The following is a 13,175-nucleotide window of genomic DNA, read 5'->3' as shown; positions in this document are numbered from 1 at the left end:
CTTAAAGGTTCGCCATCAGTGTCCTATCTGCAGACAGCACGTTATAGAGCGGGAGGAGCTCAGCAAATTGTAAACAGTGTCCTGCATGCAGAAAGTTTATTATAGAGCAGAAAAAGCTAATCAGATTAAAAAGAATTTAACTTTTTAAACTACAGCTTTTTAATCTACAATAAAAATAAAGTTTTGATGTTTTAAGGAAGTGCCGCAGCTCTCTCTCCATTGAAAGCCTAAAAGGCCGCCTGGCTAGGTGCATATGGGGACCATGATACATTTGCAAATTGTTCGCCCATATCACTGCTCCCCATACGGTTGTGTGCATATCTCCGTTTTTCTGACACATTCATATAAAAGAGAAGACTCTCTTCTTTCATAGGAAAAAAGAAGTGAGGTTCTATGTGTCACAGAGCCAGAGATACAGCCCCCTGAAGTATCCCCCCCCTCCAGATTCTTAGCCATCAGGCTACAGGGAGAATTTGCTGCACACAGGAGCTGCTGCTCCTTACAGATAATGGAAATATTCACTTTATATGTTACTACATTTTGAGAAGGGATAATATCCACTAATATTCATGTTTTTAGCCCTTCTCTATGCAGAACTATCTAAGAACACACTTTCTCTCTTATTGCCTTTTATTTTTTTTGCGAAAATTGACTGATACGATGAACATTCGATCTTCTTCGCCTAATGTCGGTAAAGTTATATGTAACATCAAAAACGCACACATGTTCTGGAATAAAGTTTTTATTTCACACCATCCTCCATTATTTACACCCATGTTATGACGTTCTCACTCTTATTCTTATGAAGCGCGGAGGGTTCTGTTTTTGTGTGGATAATACATTGGCAACATCTAAACATGACTTTTATTATCTCATTAGCTTGGTTTATGGACATATAGTTATTTATTTGTGTTACTATTGTGTAAGGAGCATACAATGATAGATCTGTGTGACGCTCAGTGCAATTTTCTGCAAAAATAGTTTGGTGTCCCCTGCGGATTTAACATTCTCTTTGCTGCATATTTTGGTGAATATATTGGTGTGGGGTCTGTATGATCCCCTCACAGCTTACTGTTTTAGGAAAGTATATTTTCTTTATATAACTATTCTGTATTTGTACATATTTTAGAGAAGATTTTGAATGTTAATTGCCAAATGCATCGCCTGGTTGTCTGCTTTCAAAATTATATAGGTTTTATTTTACTGTTTATTCTGTTTATTACTATATTTTGCAGGTTGTGATTGTCTTAACATTTCTAGCTGAAAAGCAGATATCTAGTTATTACAGTTTTAGTGATATTATGTGGATTTATTTATGTGAACATATCAATATGGGACATTTGTGAACTCTACACATGTCCATCTATTACATCAATCAATCTTCTATTTCTCTTCTACTATATTTATCGCTCATATCTATCTACTGTATATATCATCTACTTTATAGTTCTGCATCTGGAAATCTCTATCATCTTTCATATTTATCTTCTATCATAATGATTATAATGAATATTTTTTTAATTATATATCGCACACAGATTACGCAGCGCTACACAGAGTTTACCGGAGGACCCGGTTCACATATTACATTTTGTTTTACCATACTAAAGGGAGCCTCTTGCTTACTGTGACTGGTAATAAAATAGTTTTATTTTGGGGCCCCACTTTTAGTTTTGCCCAGGGCCCCACTTTGTTCAGAACCGGCCCTGCTTAACATAACACTAAACCAGTGAGAACATTTTATATGGCTGTAATTTCGGCTTTGCACCTTCAAGGGTTGTATACAGACATGCGGGGGGATTTATCATACGTGGTGCTCAGTGGCGTAACTACAAGCTGGTGGGCCCCAGTGGAAAGTCTGTGCCAGGCCCCCGACTATAATGTATGGGTTATAGTAATAGTCTTCTCATATGGGAAAGTGACACCTTATGGGCCCCTAAACCGCTTGGGCCCAGGTGCGATCGCAACCTCTGCACCCCCTGGCGGCGCTGGTGTATGATGAAATCCCTACCCCTCTGGTGCCGCCAGGTATATCCAGAGGCTTAGGCGGGGCGTACATAAAGCATATATATTCCTACACCAGACCCTACCTGGCATAGAAATATGGGAAGCATATGGACTTTCACTTGATAAATTTCACTGGCTGCAGTGATTAAGCAGGGGCAGGGAAGTAATGCCCTGTGTTGGCCCTCTTTACTGCCAGCCGGGCCCCCTTCATGCCCCCTTTACATGGAAATGGCATAAAGGGGATAATAATTACAATGTAATATCAAAGAAGCCTTGATAATGTGAAACTGAGTATGAGCCGTCTTTTATAATATAATATATTGAACATAATATAGGGAATGTATATTATTATGCCCTATGTATACAGTGCTACGCTAGTCTGAGACATTCCTCTGCTCTCTGATTGGCCAGCTACCTCTACAAAACTACTGCAAAAACCACATTTGACAACTGTCCAAAGATCCTTGGTCCTTGAGTCAAATTTTAAGATATAACATAACTTGAAGCTTAAACCCCATAGACTTTGTTATAAGACATTTGTATATAAATTACGTCATTTTTATAAAGGTAAAATGCTGTAATATAATGTGTATGTTCCATTCCACTTTCTAATAAGCTAAAACCTGAACATTTACATATACAACTGACCTGTCTCAGGGTATTGGATCCAGCGCATGTATAATTTATACCCCTTTTTCTTCAGCTTTAGTGGTGAACAATTGTGGAAATGGATACAACTCATTAAATTATAACAAGATACAAAAACAAAGCATAAATGAGATCCGATTTCTTACATAACGCTGAAGCAGGTACATACAGAATGAAAAGTTACTATGAGTTGGGGATGTAGGTGTGAGATAGAGATATATTACTATGAGACTGATATAATTGATCTAATAAGTGAAAAAATGTTCTGTACAGTATTATGAATGTAAATGGCAGGTTTTGGAGGTAAGTGATTCGGGTATGTCTGGGCCCAAGAGGGGGGCGGACCTTATAAAAACAAATCACATCTGAAAAAGGTGGAACTATTTAGTTTAGGTGTAGGTCCATGAGAGGTCTGCTGTTAGCACCTACACCTAATCCTTGGTATGGTAGAGGTGAAGGTTTTTTTGGTAGCTGAAATGAACAGGAGTCAATATAAATACATCTTCAGGAAGGGATAACCCCAACCCCTCCACTACAGACTAGACAGCCAAAATCTTATAAGAGAGTATAGTGTTACTATCCTTAGCTAGATCCCATGCAGTACAGTAAAGCCGTCATTAAATATTCTGTCCTCTGCAGATCATGTCTCAACCTGAACAGTAAAGCTGAACTGCTGAAAAACAGCTGTGAAAACTGGACTTCCTAGACTTTTTCATAAGAAAAAAGGATACATTTCCTCTACAGGGTTTTCCCAGGTTGTCATGTCACTGATCTATGCATAGGTCATGACCCCCATTATCAGATCATTCTCCCAGCGCCAGAATCAATACAGAGAATGGAGCTTTATTCTTCGTGTAGGGGTCAGTCCTGGGAACTGCAGGTGAGTATGAAGTATGAATAAGATACAGTGGAAGAGATTGTGCTACTGTTTGGTTATACATTGCCTAAATCTGGATTGTCCAGGATCTGGGCCATCAATGGGGGTTCAAACTATGGGACCTCTATTGATGAGACTCTATAGACTGAGCTACAGAACCATAAACAGCTATTTGTAGAACTATGATGCTGTGTAAATACTAGATGAGATGTATCACTTACAGGAGTTCCATTGTGTTGATCTTAGGAGTCTCGAAGGGTTGAACCACCACTGATTAAATATTGCTGTTCTATTATAGGGATAGTCATCAGTGTTTACCAGGTGTTTAATAGAGTTAGGGTTATGAATTAACTCTGCTAAGTATAGGTCATTAATAGCAGATCTACGTGGATACATACAACTCCTACTGGTCGACTGGTCCCCTGTACATAGTGTACTATTTAGTATCACAGCGCTGTACACTGTATAGTGGTCATACCTGGGTACTGCATATTAGTGTATAGGAGTGAGCTGCGATAACTGGGCAGAGACACTTCGAAATATGGGGATCGCGCGCCAAGTCCTGTAATCAGCCAAAGGGTGGGGTTAGATGAGCCAAACTACACCAATGTCATAATAAGGATTGGTAATCAAAAGTGCATTTCTAGAAAACCTCTTTAAAGCCTCATGAATGCATCAATAGCGCCATGACGGTACAATACAGGGCTATAGTATACCATGAATTCTGTATTTAGGATCTGAAATACAGTCCGCACATGAGACCTATATGTAAATGAGGTCTGACTGCAGGTTTTACTGGTTTCCTGGTATTTAGGGAATCGCTAGTACCATTAGTGTTCCCCCTATTTCTATGGAGGCCGATGATGAAGCATCCCTATAATTAACATTCCGGACAGATCCCCATAGCAACACTTTATCACTTGTTTTTGAAGGGAGTGTAATGGGTGAAACAGAAGAAGGATATGGGCTTTAAATGGTCACACTTGATCTATCTATCTATTTGCCAGATTACAGAGATGCCGCAATGTGAGCCGCTTGCAATTATGAAGCTAGTCCTCTCATATATGACATAGAGGAATTTTCAGAGATCCCTTGTCCATTGTTTGGTAAATGTATTTGCTGTTTTCTACATTGTGAGACAATCCTTTTAATAATTTTGTACCAGGACATAGATTATTTGTAAAGCGCTACGGAATTTGATGTCGCTAAATAAATAAAGATTATTATTATTCATAATAGAATATAAAATATACAGGATGTGCTTTCTCTAATTGTCTGTGTGTAGTGCCAGGGCAGCCTGTTCTCAGCTTCTATACACACAGCTGGGCACTGGAAATGGGTATGAACCAGTATTAATATGACTGGTGAGAGGTCACCCCTGGATATTCTTATACTGTAGTCACTGCACCCCTATATTTTCATATAGCAGACAAAAACAGAATTCTGACAATTTTTATGACAGCATTAAAGGTTGGGCGTACGTCGCACACTTCTTTCTTTATCACGTGAGATAAGTCCATCTCTCTATGTAATGTATACGCACTGGTGTGATATCAGTGTTGATCTATTATCTCTATGGGGAGTGTCAGATATTACTAGGAATCCCTTTTTACAAGGGACACATGACTGCGGCGGGTTCTTATAATAGCATTTAGTTTGTAAATACAACCTGAATACATTTCAACCAGAGAAAGGTCATATTTGCTTAATAAAACAATGGTAAATATAACTTAAAAGGTTTCTTTATTCATGGTTGCATTCCTATGGTGAATACGGGGTTACTAAAATAACCCTTGTATTTGAAAATAGGTGACATTTAGATTGTGCCTTATTGCCTATGGGCTATGCCTGGTAATGCAGCCATGCAACACTATTTCACAAAAACAGACCTTATATATATCCCTTATTAATCTGTGACTGTATTGATGTGATTATTAAAGAGAATCTGTGAGCAGTTTTGACCATACAAAGCTGCAGAGTATTAAATCTGAATATCTGTGTAACCATGGCCTTTGTGTGGGTTGTTAGTAGCAGCAGGACTCTGAAAAATACATTTATATTTCAGGATTGTAGCTAGACTGGTGAGAGAGATCTTACAGTACAGCCCCTCCTCTCTGCTCTGAGTCACTGCTGTAGCAGGAGGGTCTTAGGGGTATAAGCTGTGTTGTGGTGGGGGATGGTGTGGAATAAAGGAAGAATGCATGAGTAGACACAGGCAAAATGACATTCCTGGCAACAGGTTTGCTTTAATGAAGACATCTCACACACCACTGCTCCAAGTCCAGTTACAATTCTAGAATGTAAATGCATTCCAGCTGCTACTAACAACACACAAAGGTTTTAGAACTCCAGTGCCAGTACATAACACTGTCTGCAGCTTTTTTAAACAAGATCATGGCTTATGTCTTATGTTATTTCCCTCATTGCAATAACTGGAAGGTCACTAGAGAAGAAGCCCAAAAAGTATATGAGTGAACACAGAACATAGTTCTTCTTCAAAGTTTGGATGCGTTCTATCAGATCAGTTCAAATGAAACTGCAAAACGAGGCGCTGCCCATAGGAATATACATGAGCTTTTATTCTGATTTCATACAACCCCCAAAAATATTTCAGATATAATCTGCCCCAAGGTTGAGATGACTGATCGGGGAACTAGGCAGACAGGTGACTTCCTTATTCTTGTAATGTAATATACACTCCAGGAAAATTCTGTCTTGTGTTGTTTTGCAAAACAAATAAGAGCAATATACATATATATATATATATATATATATATATATATATATATATATATATTGTGAGACACTGAAGGGGTTAACTGTGGATGTTTCCCCTAGGTTTTCCTATTACGCAAGGCCTTAGTGCTGAGGTTGTGTTGTCCAGCACCTTGGACACAGGTGGGGGGAACAGCCCAATCAGGCCAATAAAGCCACTCAGCAGAGCTCAGAATGTTGTCTCTCTGTGGAAGGAGGCTGGAGAGCACACAGCCCTGACCTCTGTGCCTGGAGCAGCCACGTGTACTTTGGATATTGTGAGTTAGTGATCCTATGTTTAGTTAGCACCCTGACGGGTAGGATATTATTTTGTTTGGATGCCTGAGTGTAAAGGCTGTTTTATTTTACTTTTTGCTGCAATAAACGCAGGCTAGACCTGTTTTGGACTGTACCTTGGTGTCACTGTCTTGAACTGCATCACAGCACCCCGCTACCACGGTCTCTACCGGGCCAAATCCCCACATATGGTGGAGAATGCGGGCAGTTCAAAGACACACACCTGAAAGGCTTGCTACATCCTGCAACATTGCATGGCCTGGGTGAAAGCAGCAGGCAAAGTGCAGGATAAAGCCAAGATGGAGGACTTTATTAAATACCTGCAAGAGGAGGCCAGAGCTAATCGGCAGCAGCAGCAGGCCATGCTCCAGCAGCAGGAGGAGAGGTCCCGCCAGCAGCAGGAAGAGTCCCAGGCTAATCGGCAGCTGCAGCAAGCCATGCTCCAGCAGCAGGAGGAGAGGTCCCGCCAGCAGCAAGCCATGTTCCAGCAGCAGGAGGAGAGGTCCCGCCAGCAGCAGGAGGAGAGGTCCCGCCAGCAGCAAGAGGAGAGGTCCCGCCAGCAGCAAGCCATGTTCCAGCTGCAGGAGGAGAGGTCCCGCCAGCAGCAAGCCATGCTTCAGCAACAACAGGAAGAGTCCCGAGCCATGTTCCAGCTGATGATGGAAAAGTTTTCTGGCGTTATGGCAGCACCACAAGCGACGACTACTGAGGGGTCCCATACTGGTTTGCAAGGGTACCCGGTTGTCCAGCATTCCGCACGGGCTGCAGTGCAGAAGGCTTTACAAAAGATGACAGCGACCGATGATGTGGAGGCGTATCTCACTGTGTTCGAGCGAGTAGCTGAGCGAGAGGAGTTACCAGCCGAGCAGTGGGCAGATGTCCTGGCACCGTTCCTGACAGGCGAGTCGCAGAAGGCTTACTACGACCTGAGTGAAACGGAGGCCCGTGAGTACCCCCAGCTAAAGGCGGAGATTCTGGCTCGTCTTGGGGTCACCGTTCAAGTTCGTTCCAGCCGGGTCCACCAGTGGGCTTACTCAGAAAAACTACCCCCACGCTCCCAAATGCATGACCTGATCCATCTTGTCCGGAAGTGGCTACAACCAGAGGACTGCACCCCAGCACAGATGGTGGAGAGAGTGGTTCTCGACAAATTCACCCGTTCTCTGCCCTCTCGGCTCCAGCGGTGGGTTGGACAGGCCGGTCCCACAAAAGCTGAGGAACTCGTGTCCCTAGTAGAGAGATATCGGGCTACGGAGGACTTTCTACTTACCTCTCCCACACGAAACAGTGCCAGTGACAGGGTCACCAAACCGTCTGGTAAGACTACTACTGCGGAAAAGGGGAGACATGTCAGGTTGGGAGGGGGTTCATTGGGGGGCGTGGATACCCAGAAACCCAGTGAGGCTCGTGACCGAGGTCATAGCCGTATCCAGTGCTGGCGATGCCATGAAACGGGCCATATTGCTGCCAACTGTCCCCTGTCAGTGGAGCCAATGGACTGCAACCAGACCCGGCGAGTGTCACTGTTTGCCCGGCCGGTTCTGGCAGCCGAGTCAGTCACGGATGCAGAACCCCAAGTGTGTATGGTCACAATTGGTGGTCACACGGTGGAAGCCTTGCTAGACTCAGGCAGTCTGGTCACCCTGGTGCGGGGAACTTTGGTTGATCCTGGACTGTACAGTGGGCGGAAAGTGGGAGTGCTATGTATACATGGGGACACTCGCGAATATCCCACTGCCGTCATCAACCTACATACACCTTGTGGTACTTTCACCCATGAAGTGGGGGTGGTGGGGACCCTGTTTCATGAGGCTATTATCGGCAGAGACTTACCGGTGTTTTGGGACCTCTGGAGACGAAGATCCACCTCAGGTGCTGTTGCAGATAATGGACATCAGGTGTGTCCGGCCTTGGCCCCTGAACCCTTTGAGGCCAATGTACCCACACCAGCAGTAGGGGTGACCCCATGTGATGAATTCTCTCCCCTAGAGGTCCTAGCTGGTGAGGTCGAGGGCCACGAGGAGGTGGCCGACATGCCGGACCTTGAGATTTCCCGTGAAAATTTTGGGGCTGCACAGCTACAGGACCCTACCTTGTTTAAAGCACGGGAGAATGTTAAGGTGATAAATGGGGTACTCCAAATACCAGGGGCTGACAAAATATACCCCCGAATGGTGATTGTTGGGGAACTGTTGTACAGGGTCGACCAGATACGGGGTGAGGAGGTTGAGCAACTTGTAGTACCCCAATCTCACCGTAGGCTGGTGCTAGAGTTGGCACACAAACATGTGCTGGGAGGGCACTTAGGTGCAGAGAAGACCCGAGAGAGGATCCTGCAGAGATTTTTCTGGCCCGGGGTGTGGGAGGAGGTAAACCGGTATTGTAGCTCCTGCCCTGAGTGTCAACTTACTGCCCCGGTGTCCCACTTCAGGAGTCCTTTGGTCCCGCTACCAATCATTGAGGTGCCATTTGAACGGATTGCAATGGATCTGGTTGGCCCCATAGTCAAATCCTCAAGGGGGCACCAATACATCCTGGTTATCCTGGACTACGCTACGCGGTATCCCGAGGCGGTTCCATTAAGGAACACCTCCTCCAAAAATATTGCTAGGGAGCTGTTCCAGGTATTCTCACGCACAGGCCTCCCCAAGGAAATCTTGACTGACCAGGGTACCCCATTCATGTCTAGAGTTATGAAGTAGATGTGTAAATTACTGCAGGTTAAACAGCTCCGCACCTCTGTGTATCATCCTCAGACAGATGGCCTGGTCGAGAGGTTTAACAAAACCTTGAAGGGGATGCTAAAGAGGGTGGTCAGCAAAGATGGGAAGGACTGGGATTGTTTATTGCCCTATTTGATGTTTGCCATACGTGAAGTTCCCCAGTCCTCTACAGGTTTTTCACCCTTTGAGCTGTTATATGGCCGTTCCCCACGTGGGCTGTTGGATGTAGCCAAGGAGACCTGGGAACAGGAGAGGACCCCCCACCGTAGTGTGATAGAACACGTCTCCCTTATGCAGGACCGCATAGCGGCGGTAATGCCCCTTGTAAAGGAGCACATGACAAGGGCACAAGAGGCCCAGTCTAGAGTCTACAACAGGTCAGCCAGACTCAGGACCTTTAACCCAGGCGATAGAGTGCTAGTTCTGGTGCCCACCGTTGAGAGCAAATTCTTGGCAAAGTGGCAAGGACCATATGAGGTCATGGAGAAAGTGGGGGAGGTAAACTACAAGGTATCTCAGCCGGGGAGGAGGAAACCCGAACAGATATACCACGTGAACCTCCTAAAGCCATGGAGGGAAAGAGAGTCCCTGATGGCCATGGGAGTAGAAAAGGCGTCTGTCCCCAAGAAGGTGACACCGGAGGTAGGTGTACCCGATGCCAAGGTGCCTGAAGTACGGATCTCGGAGTCCCTCTCCAGGGCCCAGATTCAGGAAGCGAAGGAGTTTGTGCTCCGAAATGTGGATGTGTTCTCTAAGTTACCGGGGCGTACTTCAGTCATCAAGCATGACATCATAACCGAACCCCACATCCGGGTACACCAAAAACCCTACCGGGTCCCTGAAGCGCGCCGGCTTGCCATATCCGAAGAAGTCAGGCAGATGTTAGACCTGGGGGTAATCGAGGAGTCTAAAAGTGACTGGTCGAGTCCTATTGTGTTGATTCCCAAACCTGATGGTTCCCTACGGTTCTGCAATGACTTTAGGAAGTTAAACGAGGTGTCCAAATTTGATTCTTATCCCATGCCCAGGGTTGACGAGTTGATAGAACGACTTGGACAGGCTAGGTTCTTCTCCACCCTTGACCTGACAAAAGGGTATTGGCAGGTACCTCTGACTGACAGGGCTAAAGAGAAGACCGCTTTTGTTACCCCTGATGGGCTTTTTCAGTACGTGGTACTTCCCTTTGGGCTACATGGGGCTCCCGCCACATTCCAGAGGTTAATGGATCTCGTGCTAAAACCTCACCGGAGTTATGCCTCGGCCTACTTGGATGACATCATAGTCTATAGTAACGACTGGGAGAGTCATCTAGCCAAGGTGCAAGCAGTGGTAGACTCCCTGAGGGCAGCAGGGCTGACAGCGAACCCCCAAAAATGTGCACTGGGTCTGGAAGAGGCCCGTTACCTGGGGTACCGTATTGGGCGAGGGGTCATCAAACCCCAAGTAAATAAAGTAGAGGCGATCCAGCAGTGGCCACGACCTTTGAGCAAAAAGCAAGTGAGGGCCTTCCTGGGCATAGTGGGCTATTATCGCCGATTTATCCCCGATTTTGCGACAATAGCGGCACCCCTGACTGACCTGACCAAGGGTAGCAGGGCGGTGATGGTAAAGTGGAGTGAAGAGGCTGAGGGGGCGTTTCAGCGACTTAAGACGGTTTTGTGCGAGGGACCGGTACTGATCACCCCTAACTTCACCAAGACCTTTATCGTGCAGACTGACGCTTCGGACGTAGGCTTAGGGGCTGTCCTGTCCCAAGTAGTGGAGGGTGAGGAACATCCTGTGACATTCCTGAGCCGCAAGCTCACACCTCCTGAAAAGAACTATAGCATAGTTGAGAGGGAGTGCTTGGCGATAAAATGGGCTCTGGAATCCCTGAGATACTACTTGATAGGGCGACAGTTCACACTAGTGACCGATCACTCTCCCCTCACCTGGATGAGTCAGGCCAAAGAGAGGAACGCCAGGGTCACAAGGTGGTTCCTGATGCTGCAGGGTTTCAAGTTCACGGTGGAACATCGAGCAGGAAAGCTGCATGGGAATGCCGATGCCCTGTCTCGTACCCACTGTCTGATGGCCAATAGTGTTCGCCCCCACAGGGTCAAACAGAGGGGGAGGGTATGTGAGACACTGAAGGGGTTAACTGTGGATGGGCGGTATGTTTCCCCTAGGTTTTCCTATTACGCAAGGCCTTAGTGCTGAGGTTGTGTTGTCCAGCACCTTGGACACAGGTGGGGGGAACAGCCCAATCAGGCCAATAAAGCCACTCAGCAGAGCTCAGAATGTTGTCTCTCTGTGGAAGGAGGCTGGAGAGCACACAGCCCTGACCTCTGTGCCTGGAGCAGCCACGTGTACTTTGGATATTGTGAGTTAGTGATCCTATGTTTAGTTAGCACCCTGACGGGTAGGATATTATTTTGTTTGGATGCCTGAGTGTAAAGGCTGTTTTATTTTACTTTTTGCTGCAATAAACGCAGGCTAGACCTGTTTTGGACTGTACCTTGGTGTCACTGTCTTGAACTGCATCACAGCACCCCGCTACCACGGTCTCTACCGGGCCAAATCCCCACAATATATATATATATATGTCGTTATTATGAGTTAAAGTTCAGGGTCAGATTCCTGTGTAATGACTTGTAGTGTAATAGACGGAGCTTTCATCCATTATCATTAGCGAAGTAGTAATTTATGATTCCAACACTGTATTTGTATATAAGCCAGTACCGTATTTTCCGGACTATAAGGCGCACATAAAAGCCTTGGATTTCCTTGGAAATCCAAAGTGCGCCTTATAGTCCGGTGCGCCCTATAGGAGGGCAGCGGACCCTACTTACATAGGTCCCCGCTACAGGAGACAGCAGATCTCCAGCGGGAACTGCAGACCACGCGGCACGAACAGCTTCTGCTGCGTGGTCTGCAGTTCCCGCTGGAGATCTGCTGTCTCCGGTAGCGGGGACCTATGTAAGTATGCCATTCTCCACCTCCCCCTCACCTTCCCCGCTCACCTTCCACGCGTTCCGCGTCTCGTCTCGGCTCGGCGTCGCGTCTCGTCCCGTCCCGTCGGGTCTCCGCTCCGCCCCGGACCTCCGCCACGCCCCCGGACCCTGCGCCTTATATATGGAATTATTACATATATAAGGCGCATCGGACTGATGCGCCTTATATTCCGGTGCGCCTAATGGCCCGGAAAATACGGTAATTGTTAAATAAAGCTATTACGGTTCCAATGTCTCTGACCTCTAGCTGCTAATTGCTGATGTAATGTATCATTTTTGTAAATTATCTAAGAGACATTAATAGTACATCAAATAGATATTCTGAAACATATTTTCCATTCTGCTTTTATTCTTCCTAGAATTTATGAAATGGGTGTGGTCACAGTATTTACAGTCTTTACACTCTCTGGGGGTCATTTACTAAGGGCCCGAATCGCGTTTTTCCAGCGGGTTACCCGAATTTTTCCGTTTTGCGCCAATTTTCCCTGAATTGCCTCTGTTTTTTTGCACACGCGATCGGATTGTGGCGGATTGACGCCGGCTTGCACGCGACGGAAATCGGGGGGCGTGGCCGAACGAAAACCCGACGGATTCGGAAAAACCACCGCATTTAAAAAAAAAATGCGTGACACACGCTTACCTGCACCCGGCCTGGCTTGGTGAGCTCCGACGGAATTCAGCGCAGCAGCGCCACCTAATGGACATCGGGGGAACTACCTTAGTGAATCGCCGGACCCAAATCCTCCACACAGAACGCGCCATTGGATCGTGAATGGACCGGGTAAGTAAATCTGCCCCTCTGTGTCCAATCAGTGCTGAACATGGTAAATTGTGTAGGGACGCTTTTTAACAGGAGAAATGTTAACACTCCGTCTT

The 13,175-nt window shown here is 45.9% G+C and overlaps 1 protein-coding gene across 4 annotated transcripts in view; it reads left to right on the top strand.

The window, feature by feature from the left end:
• TMC5 (transmembrane channel like 5) overlaps positions 1 to 13,175 on the top strand; it is a 118,632-nt gene that overhangs the window by 39,998 nt on the left and 65,459 nt on the right. The window contains exon 1 of one of the 4 annotated variants that reach the window (XM_072120619.1): positions 3,517 to 3,535. The exons of the other annotated variants lie outside the window; for them this stretch is intronic. The gene's annotated coding sequence lies outside the window, so the exon portion shown is untranslated. Of the gene's footprint in view, positions 1 to 3,516; positions 3,536 to 13,175 lie in introns of those variants that run through there. 4 annotated transcript variants of the gene reach the window in all.

Source organism: Engystomops pustulosus, chromosome 8, assembly GCF_040894005.1.
Source record: "Engystomops pustulosus chromosome 8, aEngPut4.maternal, whole genome shotgun sequence".
NCBI classification, from domain to species: Eukaryota; Metazoa; Chordata; class Amphibia; order Anura; family Leptodactylidae; genus Engystomops; species Engystomops pustulosus.
This window is presented reverse-complemented; position numbering and strand designations above follow the sequence as displayed.